The 11,395-nt window shown below is 49.8% G+C and overlaps 3 long non-coding RNA genes across 4 annotated transcripts in view; all 3 read left to right on the forward strand.

The window, feature by feature from the left end:
* The first annotated feature begins 1,228 nt into the window (after positions 1–1,228).
* LOC126047714 (uncharacterized) overlaps positions 1,229–11,395 on the forward strand; it is a 53,606-nt gene continuing 43,439 nt past the window's right edge. Inside the window, exons 1-3 of one of the 2 annotated variants that reach the window (XR_007508678.1) lie at positions 1,229–1,766; positions 2,612–2,747; positions 3,539–3,775. This is a non-coding gene — a long non-coding RNA (uncharacterized LOC126047714). Of the gene's footprint in view, positions 1,767–2,611; positions 2,748–3,538; positions 3,776–11,395 lie in introns of those variants that run through there. The other variant, XR_007508677.1, reaches the window with a different exon arrangement.
* On the forward strand, positions 8,352–9,179 carry LOC126047716 (uncharacterized). Its single transcript, XR_007508680.1, has 6 exons — positions 8,352–8,404; positions 8,499–8,561; positions 8,650–8,705; positions 8,788–8,828; positions 8,913–8,959; positions 9,086–9,179. It is a non-coding gene; the product is annotated as an uncharacterized LOC126047716 (long non-coding RNA).
* On the forward strand, positions 9,269–11,254 carry LOC126047715 (uncharacterized). The gene is made up of 5 exons (XR_007508679.1): positions 9,269–10,439; positions 10,526–10,578; positions 10,814–10,854; positions 10,940–10,986; positions 11,110–11,254. It is a non-coding gene; the product is annotated as an uncharacterized LOC126047715 (long non-coding RNA).

The following is an 11,395-nucleotide window of genomic DNA, read 5'->3' on the forward strand; positions in this document are numbered from 1 at the left end:
TCCTGCAAAGCTGCATGCCGGTGAGCGGTCCGAGAAGGTGAGGCGGTCGTCGGCCGGGTCAGTGTTGAATAGCAAAGTATTATGGGACTGCTTGGTTAAGCATTTACCTTCTAATCTGGAGGTGCTGTGTGCGCCACCTTTGGAATGGGATGAGCATTTGAGGTGAGCTGTGGATTAGTGAGGAGGAGCATGGGGCTGATGAATTCTCATGAGTGCCATGCTAACCTGGTGTCTCTCGGTACCTTAGGTACCACGAGTGATGACGGCTGCAGGGCCTGAGTCTGGAATGAGCGGGGAAGCGAACACGGTGGCACTTGTGAGGAGGGGGGAGTTGGGGAAGTAGTTGGCGTTGGCCAGTGGGATGCTTACTCCCTTTTCTGATTTGTTTGTGTTTGTTTTTTTCATTGCAGATGTTGAAGAGCAATGTGTCCCCTTGAGGAACATCCCAGTTAGCCCGTGTGGTTTTGTGGAGGATGGATTTGGACCCTCGGCCCTCTGAAAGCTAAGTTGAGGGACCCAGGCTGGGGAGAGGCTGGGAGGAAGGGACAAAGCTGGGAATTGCAGGGAGAGGTTTTAAAGTTAGAGCAGGAGAGAGGGCTGTCCCAAAGCAGTCGCCTTTGCGCAGTCAAAGGGAGCGGGTTGCTTTTCAGCACGAGACCTGTGTGTGCCGGGCAGGGCAGCTCCAGCCCATGTCCGCGGTGGCGTGTAGTTTGTGTAGTCTGTCTTGTGCACTTAGACCTTCCTCGGGTCTCAATGTCCTTGTTGCACTTTGCGCCGGAGGAGCGAGGCATGTGCTTTGGGTGCTGTCCCTAGCGTCTCGAATGCCTGTACTCATTGGCCCGGTGCCAATCGGGTGCTTCTTTTCTTGTGCTCGGAGCTCTAACGCATGGATCGATCTCGGTGGGTTCCGGTCGGTGCTCTATGGCAGCATTCTTTCGGGCTGCATCGGCAGCTCTGCTCTCTAGCCATCCGTTTTCTCGGACTGGGACTTCTTCCCTGCATCCTGACATCCTTAGGTCTCGAAGCCAGGCTTCTGGCGCATCTGTCGTCTGGGTTTTGACAGTGCTGTCTTGTAACGAGCCATTCTGTTTGACTCCTCTGGGTCTGCCGTAGAGCCTCCTGGCCTCGTGGTTGCGGCCCCGTAGGTCATCTTGCCTGACGGTGCCTCCTGCCCGGGGGTCATTCTTCTTGCCGAGAGTTTTCTCTCTTTTTGAATCACTTCGTTGGTAGCATTCCACGTGGCGATGTTCTGCGCACGGTGTGCTTGTCTTGGAGCTGCTCTGCCCGGGGATGTAGAGTCAGGGGTAGGTGGAACAGCGATAAGAGTCTATGGGTGAAACGTTGATGTGCCTAGACCATTTAGGCGAGGGTTGTACAGTCATCTCGGCTCCAGTAGCCATTGGCGGGCTGCGTGGACAGCTATGCCGATAGTGTTTCACGGAGACTATTGGAGCCGTGTGGCAGGGGTTGTTGAGGGGCAGTGAAGCGGATTTGACTCTCTAAGGTGTTAAGTCTTGCATGTGATGGCCTTAAAGTTTGTCCCCTTTTTTTTGTTTATTTTTTTTTTTTTTTATTCCCCTAGGATGGCAGGCTGTAGTTGGACTCCAGATGGTCTTCGTAGATGGAATCAAGACCTCTGGAATTGTTAAGCTCTTGCTCTGCATGCAGGTGACTCGTTCAATATGTTTGGGTTTTTTTTTCAGATGCAGAGGGACAAGATGCGTGCCACAGAGCGATGCGGGAAGGCAGCAGAGCGCTGTAAGGAGGTGGGTCCATGAGTGGAGTCGGAAGGAAGATGTGGCCGGTGGCTCTATGAGACTGCTTTGCTTTGCTGTGTTTTGCAGTTTTCTTGCATTGTATTGGTCTGTATTTGCCTTTGCCTTGTGTTGTTTTGTTGTGTATTTGTATTGACTGTCATGTGAGACTGTCTCGCATTGCCTGGCCCTGCATTGTGTTTTGTATTGCAGTGCTCTGTACTTGTATGGATTGCCACCTGAGACTGCCTTGCCTTCTGTGGTTCTGTATTGGTTTTGTATTGTTTTGGTCTGTACTTGTATTGACTGTCACGTGTGAGTCTCTTGCATTGGCCCTGTTCCGTTTTGTCTGGTATGGCAGTGCTCTGAGTTGTTTTGCCTTGACCGAGGTAAGAGTACTGCCTTGTATGGCATTACATTTGCATGTGAATTACATGGCTCTATGTTCGTGTGTGTCTTGTATGGCATTGTAGAGGCAGCATAGAAGGTTTAATGACTTTGGGCTCTTTGCATGCAAAGAGTTGAGGGGATCGCAACTGGACTGTGAACTAGCATTGAGTAAGGCAGGAACTGGGCAATGGTGTTCATCTTGTTTATGCGGATGCTTTGTGGCAGGTCTCTAGAACTGGTCAAGGCCTTGAGGTCTGAGTAGCAGCGTGATGGGTCTTGGAGCGATTGGTATCTTTGGGAGAGCTCTGTGTTTGTGATGCTCTGTTTTTTTCAAGTGCCATGGAGGACACTGGCTGTGAGGATGTATTATTTTTGGAATAGGTGGGAAGCAGGGTAGGGGAGCGGTGGAGGACTTCTCTCTCAAGGATGAAGTGTCTGTTGACAAGCTTTGTGTATTGTTTTTGCAGGTGATGACAGGGCAAGAGATGTGCTTGAAGGAACCTTGCCTTTAGGTGACATGGCTGCTACGGAGGTTGGACTGTGACGTGTGGCACTGTGAAAGCTAAGTATCGGGTTGATAATGCACGGATGGTGGAGATGATGGTGCATGTTGAAATGTTGGTGTAACGGAAGGGCAGTTTGTGTGGTGGTTGGTTGGTAGGAGGTTCGGCTGGGGCCCGGGTTTTTGCAGGTGGGGCGATTTTTGAGGACCCTGCTGCCGCAGGCACGGGGTGACGGCCTCTTGAGGCCTGTGGGTGGTAGGATGGATGAGTTGAGAGTGAGGACTGGCGTGCATGTGATCTGAACAAGTGGTGTGTTGTGAATGTGTCTAACCTTGTAGGGTTATGTGGTTTAGACTTTTTGGTTTTTTTCCTTTCAGGTCGGATGTAGAGTTGAGATGTTTTTCAGGAAATTAGAAAAAAAACCCCAAAACCAAAACTTAGAATAAAAAACCCCAGCTGGGATATGGGTTGGTTTTTGGTGTGTCCTCCCCTTCCCCGTTTTTTTTTTCCCTGGTCCCAGCTGCTCTATGAGGCAATGTTGATGGCCAATGTTTGGACCGGGGTCCGGCTCGGGCCAGGGTTTTCAAAGGCAGGGCGATTTTTTTCAAGGCTCCCGGGAACAGCATTCCTGTGAAGCGCTGCCCTGGAATGTGGTAATTGCCAGTCAGCACAGGGAAATATGTTGTTCGGTGGATGGTCTTTGGAAGACAGTTGAGGATTTTGCGGGCGAAGGGTGGGGGGAGTTGGACTAGATGGCCAGCATTGAGTAGGCCAGGGTTGTGAAGTGCGTGAGTGTAACTGTATTTTTCTGTGTTGGGTTTGTAAAATATTTGGGTGCTCTTTGTAGTTTGTGATGTAACGATATTTTTCAATTTCTGGTTTTGTGCCGAGGTGTGGAAGTGGACAGTCTGCCAAGATGAGTGGAGCTCACTTGTTTTCTGCCCGGGAACGGGGGTTGTGCAGGTAATGTCACCTGAGGGAGTAGAACTTCTGGATGTGCAGCGATGGATGTAATGGGCGTAAGGAATGTGGAAAAGACTACTCCGTAGAGAATTGCAGGTACTAAATAGTGGCATTTCTTCTTAAGGTAAAACTAAATGTTTGGAGTTTAAATGTATTTGTAAAAATAATGCTTAAAAGAGGAATAAAACTAATAGTGTCAAATATTTGACAAGTGAGGCCATAACTCTTTTCTATATATTGTAGAAAAAGTACATTGCAGAATTGGACTGTAAATACTGATGTAGCTGAATGTATGTGGAATCAGTAGTGGACCAAATGAAGCCCTAAAAACAAAATGAAAAGAAGACAGGTAATTAGGTCTCCTTGTGAGAATCACAGTACTAATGGCAATCACAAAGGCAAGTGCAGAGCGAAGCATGCGCGTTTAGTGCCCATAGGTAAACTTAGCTGTTGAAGTAAAGTGAAAGTGTCTATTAGAATTAGGCATCCAAGGGAGAGTTGTAGATACCTCGAGGTAAATGCAGCTGCTGCTGGGTTAATAGAAAGGGGGTGCATTCCTGGCTCTAGTAATTGCACAACTTTGAAATTGGTTCTGTAGCTACATAACTGTGAAATGGGCTCGGGCGCGGTGCGCTGCTGAAACAGGCTCGGGCACCATGCGCAGACTGAAATTTGCTCAGGTTCTGTGCACTGCCGAATTGGGCTCGGTCAATGTGTTACTTTTCTCAAAGGGGCTGAGGTACTGTGTAACTCTGAAATGGGCTTGATTACTGGATAATATGTGTATAATATGTGGGGTTTTTTTATTCTGTATCTCACTGTCTCTGTTGTCCTTTCTGTTCTTCTTTTTCTCTGACCCTTTGTGGTGCTCCCTACTCTTTTTATTCATGTCTTCTCTCTCTCTCCAACCTCCTGTGCTTTTCATAGTCTCTCTCTATCTCTTGTCATTATTCTCATCTGTCGCTCTGTGTTACTTCCTGTCCCATCATGTCATGTTGTATCTGTTCCTCCTGCTTTTTTCTCCATCTGTCCAGATCCCTGTCCCTTTTTTCTTCTATTGCTGTCCCTCTGCCCTGCTTCCTCTTGCGATCTTTTCTGTATTTCTCTCTGTTCCATTCCCTCTTCCATCCTTTCTAACTGTATCCCCCTCTCCAGCTAACTGTTCCTTCTCTTTTCTCTCTTCCTCCATATCTCTCACAGCCTATTGCTTACAGTTGTTTTTTCCTCCAGTGCTGCCCTGCTCTGGCCCTTGTTTCTCACTCTCATTCTGTCATGCTCCCTGTGTCTTTTTTGAACTACTCCATCTCTGTCCTGCAGCCTATCACTATTTTTTCCTCTTCCATCCCTTTGTCTTTCTTCCAGTCTTTGTGTCTCTCTCCCTTTGTTCTCCCTCCCTTCCTTTTTTTCCTTTCTTGCTACATCTCTGTTCTGCTCCCTAGAACAGAATCAAATCGCATTGAATCAAATCGTGAAATTTGGAAAGGACCTCTAAGATCATTAAGTCCAACCATCAACCCAACACCACCATGCCCGCTAAATCATGTCCCAAAGTGCCACATCTATGTGTGTTTTGAACACCTCCAGGGACAGTGACTCCATCACTACCCTGGGCAGCTTGTTCCAATGCCTGACAACCCTCTCAGTAAATAATTTCTTTTCTGATATCCAATCTAAACCTCCCCTGGCACAACTTTAGGCCATTTTCTCTCATCCTATCTCTAGTTACTTGATAGAAGAGACCAGTACCCACCTCGCTACAATCTCCTTTCAGGTAGTTGTAGAGAGCGATAAGGTCTCCCCTCAGCCTCCTTTTCTCCAGACTAAACCACCCCAGTTCCCTCAGCTGTTCCTCATCAGACTTACGCTCCAGGCCCCTCACCAACTCGGTTGCCCTTCTCCGGATGTGTTCCAGCAACTCAACAACTTTCCCGTAGCGAGGGGCCCAAAACTGAACGCAGTACTCGAGGTGCGGCCTCACCAGTGCCGAATACAGGGGAACAATTACCTCCCTGCTCCCGCCGGCCACACTATTTCCAATACAGGCCAGGATGCCATTGGCCTTCCTGGCAACCTGGGCACACTGTGGCTCATATTCAGCTGGCTGTCGACCAGCACCCCCAGGTCTTTCTCTGCTGGGCAGCTTTCCAGCCACTAGTGCTGTACAGGGTCGCCGCGACCAAGGCGCAGGACCTGGCACTCGGCCTCGTTGAACTTCATACAGTTGGCCTCGGCCCATCGATCCAGCCTGTCCAGATATCTGTGTAGAGCCTTCCTACCCTCAAGGAGATCGACCCTGCCTCTCAAGTTGGTGTCGTCTGCAAACTTGCTGAGGAGGCACTCGATCTCCTCGTCCAAATCGTCGATAAAGGTGTTAAGCAGAACCGGGCCCAACACCGAGCCCTGGGGAACACCACCAGCGACCCACCACCAACCGGATTTAACCCCATTCACCACAACCCTCTGGGCTCGTCCATCCATCCAGTTTTTCACCCAGCAAAGAGTACACTTGTCTAAGACAGGACATGACAGCTTCTCAAGGAGTATGCCATGAGAGATGGTATCAAAGGCCTTGCTGCAGTCAAGGTAGGTAACATCCACAGCCTTTCCCTCATTCACTAGGTGGGTCACCTGGTCATAGAAGGAGATCGGGTTGGTCAAGCAGAACCTGCCCTTCGTAAACCCACGCTGACCGGGCCCCATCCCCTGCTTGTCCCAGACTTGCCACGTGAGCGCTCTCAAGGCAAACCGTTCCATAATCTTCCCCAGTACTGAGGTCAGGCTGACAGGCCTGTAGTTCCCCGCATCCTCCCTCCAACCCTTCTCATAAATGGGCGTCACGCTGGCAAGCCTCCAGTCCTCTGGGACCTGCCCGTTGACCAGGATTGCCGATAGATGATGGAGAGCAGCTTGGAGGGGTGAAGCCACAGGCTGATGAGCAACCTGAGAAGGTGAGGTGGTTGTTGGTGGGTCGGTGTTGAATAGCTAAGTGGCTGGTTAGTTAAACATTTACCTTTTTCTTTTGCAGGTGCTGTGTGGGCTACCTTTGGAACTGGATGAGCATTTGAGGCGAGTTGTGGATCAGGGAGGAGAAGCGTGAGGCTGGTGACTTCTCATGAGTGCCATGCTAATTTGGTGTATGTTAGGTAGGATGAGCGATGATGGCTGCAAGGTGTGACTCTGGAATGTGCAGGTAAGGGTAATGCCATGGTGTGTGTGATTAAGTGGGGACGTGGGAAAGTAACTGGCATTGTCCAATGTGATGCTTACTCTTGTCTCTGGTTCTGTTGTTGTTTGTTTGTTTTTTTCTTTCTTTTTATTGCAGATGATGAAGAAGTATGTGTTGCCTGGAGGACCATCCTGGTTTACCTTGTGTTGGTTTTGCTGAGGATGGATTTGGCCCCTCGGCCCTCAAAGTTAAGTTGAGGCACCAGGCCTGTGGAGAGGCTGGGAGGGAGGCCCAAAGTTGGGAATTGCTGGGAGGGGTTTTAAAGTTAGTGTAGGAGGGACGGCTGCCCAGGAGCAATGCCCTTTGGGCATGGGAAGGGAGCAGGTTGCTGTTGAGCACGAGACCAGCGTGTGCTGGGCAGGGCAGTTCCAGCTTCTCTCTGTGGTGATGTGTAGTTTAGCGTAGTCTGTCTTCTGCATCTTAGACCTTCCTTGGGTCTCGATGTACTTGCCGCTCTGTGTGCTCAGGGAGCCGTGGCATGTACTTTGGGCAGTGTTCCTAGAGTCTTGAATGCCCGTACTTGTTGGCATGGTACCAATTGGGTGCTGCTTTTCTTGTGGTCAGAGCTCTAAAGTGTGGATTGGTGTCAGCATTGTTCTGGCTCGTTCTCTTTTGAGATGTTCTTCCAGGCTGCTTTGATGGCTCTGCTCTCTAGCCATGTGTTTTCTTTGACTGGGACTTTTTCCCTGTATCTTGATGTTCCTAGGTCTTGAGGACAGGCTTGTTAAGCATCTGTTGTCTCGGTTTTGACAGTGCCATCTTGTAACAAGCTGTGACTTTTGACAACTCTTCTTTGGGGCTGTTGTAGAGGCTCCTTGCCTCATTGCTTCAGACACTCTAGGTCATCTTGCCGGATGGTGACTGCCGTCTGGGAGTCATTCTTGCTGAGAGGTTTCTCTCTCTTTGAATCATCTTGTTTGTACCGTTCTGTGTTGTGTGTGTTGTGTGCATGGGTGTGTTTGGCTTGGAGCTGCTCTGCCCAGGGATGTAGAGTCAGGGGTAGGTGGAACAGCAATAGGAGTCTACAGGTGGAATCTCTATATGACTTAATCATTTAGGCAAGGGTTGTACACTCATCTGGGATTGAGTAGCCATAGTCAGGCTGTGTGGACAGCTGTGCCAATAGTGTTTTAGAGAGATGATTTGAGCTGTGTGGCGGGGCTGTTGAGGGGTAGTTAAGCAGATTTGAATCTCTAAGGTGTTAAGTCTTGTATGTGATGGGCTTAAAGTTTGGCCCATTTTTTTTTTTCATGGCAGGCTGTAGTTGGACTCCAGATGGTCTTCCTAGATCGAATCAAGACCTCTGGAATTGTTAAGCTCTTGCTCTGCATCCAGGTGACTCGTTCAATATGGTGGTTTTTTTTCAGATGCAGAGGGACAAGATGCGTGCCACAGGGCGACGGAGGAGGGGAGTGGAGCGCCGTAAGTATGTGGGTCTGAGTGGAGTCAGAGGGAAGATGTGGCCGGTGGCTCTATGACTAGCTGATAGGGTTCTTTTTTTCTTTTATTTTGAAGGTGCGAAGCAAGGAGCAAAGCGAGCCATCAGTACTGGAGGTGTCTTGGGCAAGGTGAGCTGTGACTGCTGGGTTAAAGGAACTGTTCCTTTGGAGGTCTCACATTGTTGGCAAAGTTGGAAGCATGCCTTGTTTGTTGTTTTTGCAGGCAGTACGCATGCTTTGACGTGGCAAGCTCTTGATGACAGAGCGGGGTAGTTGAGCGGCAAAGGTAAAGGAGAGGGAGTTGGGAATTGGTGCGGTCGGGCTGAGGTTTTGGGCGGCCTCGTGGCATGTGTCTTCTGCTTTGGTTTTTGCAGGTGGGGCATGCAGCCTCAGAGGAGCCATGCCGCAGGCCAATGAGGAGTTTGAGAAGGTGAGGTGGTTGTGGGCTGAGTTGTGTTGAATATCAAATATTATGTGGTTGCTTGGTTAAGCATTTATTTCTTGTTTTGCAGGCGCTGTGCGGGCCCCCTTTGGATTTGGATGAGGGTTCAAGGTGACCTGTGGATTAGGGAGGAGGAGAATGGGCCTGGTGAATCTCACGACTGCTACGCTAATTTTGTGTGTCTTGCTGTCTCAGGTACCATGAGTGATGATGGCCGCAGGGTCTGACTCTGGAATGAGCAGGTAAACATAACGCTGTGGTGTGTGTGATTAAGTGGGGGGGTTGGGAAAGTAGTTGGTGTTGGCTGATGGGTTACTTACTGCCTCTTCTGATTTTGTTGCCTTTTTTATTTTTTGTCTTCACTGCAGATGATGAAGAGGAACCTGGCGACTGCCGGATCGTCCCAGTTAGCCCATGTGATTTTTACAGAGGATGGATTTGTACCCTTGGCCCTCTGAAAGTTAAGTTGAGGGACCCGGGCTGGGGAGCGGCTGGGAGGGAGGGACAAAGCTGGGAGTTGCAGGGAGGTGTTTTAAAGTGAGAGTAGGAGGGCAGGGCTGTCCAGGAGCAGTCCTGTTTGGGCAGATGAAGGTAGCGGGTTGCTCTTTAGCACGAGACTAGCGTGTGCCGGGCAGGGCAGTTCTAGCCTGTGTCCGTGGTGGTGTGTAGTTTGTGTAGTCTGCCTTCTGTGCCTTCGATCTTCCTCGGGTCTCAATGCCATCATCAGTCTTTGCGCCGGAGGAGCGCTTCGGGCACCATCCCTAGGGTCTTGAATGCCCTTACGCATCGGCAGTGTGCCGGTCGGGTGCTTCTTCTCTTATGCTTGGAGCTCTAAAGTGTGGATTGGTGTCAGAAGGTTCCCGCTGGTTCTCTTTTGCGGCACTCTTCCGGGCTGCTTTGGCAGATCTGCTCTCTAGCCATGTGATATCTTGGACTGGGAATTCTTCCCTGCACCTTGATGTTCCTAGGTCTTGATGACAGGCTTCTTATGCATCCATCATCTTGGTTTTGACAGTACCATCTTGTAACGGGCCCTTACTTTTGCCTCTTCTTCTTTGGGGCTGTTGTAGAGCCTCCTCGCTTCGTGGTTTTGGGCGCTGTAGGTCAATTTGGCAGATAGCACCTCCCATCCGGGGGTCATTCTTCTGGCTGAGAGTTTTCTCTCTCTTTGAATCACCTTGTCTGTGCTGTTTTGTGTTGTGTTGGTCTGTGCACAGGTGTGTTTGGCTTTGACCTGCTCTGCCTGGGGATGTAGAGTCAGGGGTCGGTGTAACAGCAATAATGGTCTATGAGTGAAATGTTGATTTGCCTTAATTGTTTAGGCAAGGGTTGTACAGTCATCTGGGAGCAAGTAGGCATTGGTGGGCTGTGTGGACAGCAATGTTGAGATTTTTTTATGGAAATAATTGTACCCATGTGGCAGAGGCTGTTGAGGGGTGGTGAAGTGGATTTGAGTCGCTAAGGTGTTGAGGCTTGCATGTGATGGGCTTAAAGTTTGGCCCTGAGGTTTATTTCTTTTTTTTTTTTTTTTTTTTTTTTTTTTTTAAATGGCTGGCTGTAGCTGCAGTACTGGTATTCCTAGATGGAACCAAGATCTCTGGAGTTGTTAAGCTCTTGCTCTGCATCCAGGCTGACTCGTTCAACATGGTTTTTTTTCAGATGCGGAGAGACAAGATACGTGCCCCAGAGCGACGGAGGAGGGGAGCAGAGTGCTGTAAAGAGGTGGGTCCCTGAGTGGAGTCAGAGGGAAAATGCGGCTGGTGGCTCTATGACTAGCTGATGGGGTTCTTTTTTCTTTTATTTTGAAGGTAGGAAGCGAGGACCAAAGATGGCCATCGATACGGGAGGTGACTCGGGCAAGGTGAGTCATAACTACTGGGTTAAAGGAACTGTTCCTTTGGAGGTGTTGTATTGTTGCAAAGTTGGAAGCATCCCTTGTTGTTTGTTTTTTTGCAGGTGGGGCACGCAGCCTTGGAGGGGCAAAGCTGCAGGCCAATGTGCAGTCTGAGAAGGAGAGGTGGTTGTGGGCTGGGTTGGTGTTGAATATCAAAGTATTAGGTGGTTGCTCAGTTAAGCGTTTACCTTTTGTTTTGCAGGCGCTGCACGGGCCAGCTTTGGAATGGGATGAGCATTTGAGGTGAGCTGTGGCTTAGGGAGGAGGAGCATGGGGCCGGTGACTTCTCGCTAGTGCTGTGCTAATTTTGTGTGTCTTGCTGTCTCAGGTACCATGAGAGATGATGCCCGCAGGGTGTGACCCTGGCAAGAGCAGGTAAGCATAACACTGTGGTGTGTGTGTGATTAAGTGGGCTTTTGGGAAAGTAGCTGGTGTTGGCTGATGGGTTACGTACTGCCTCTTCTGATTTTGTTGCTTCTTTTTTTGTCTTCACTGCAGATGATGAAGAGGAACCTGGCGACTGCTGGATCGTCCCAGTTAGCCGATGTGATTTGTGCAGAGGATGGATTCGTACCCTCCGCCCTCTGAAAGTTAAGTTGAGGGACCCAGGCTGGGGAGTGGCTGGGAGGGAGGGACAGAGCTTGGAATTGCCAGGAGGGGTTTTAAAGTGAGAGTAGGAGGCCAGGAGCAGTCCTGTTTGGGCAGATGAAGGGAGCGGGTTGCTTTTCAGCCCGAGAACAGCGTGTGCCGGACAGGGCAGTTCCAGCCTGTGTCTGTGGTGGTG

The sequence above is a fragment of the Accipiter gentilis genome, chromosome 18 (genome assembly GCF_929443795.1).
Source record: "Accipiter gentilis chromosome 18, bAccGen1.1, whole genome shotgun sequence".
Classification (NCBI taxonomy): Eukaryota; Metazoa; Chordata; class Aves; order Accipitriformes; family Accipitridae; genus Astur; species Astur gentilis.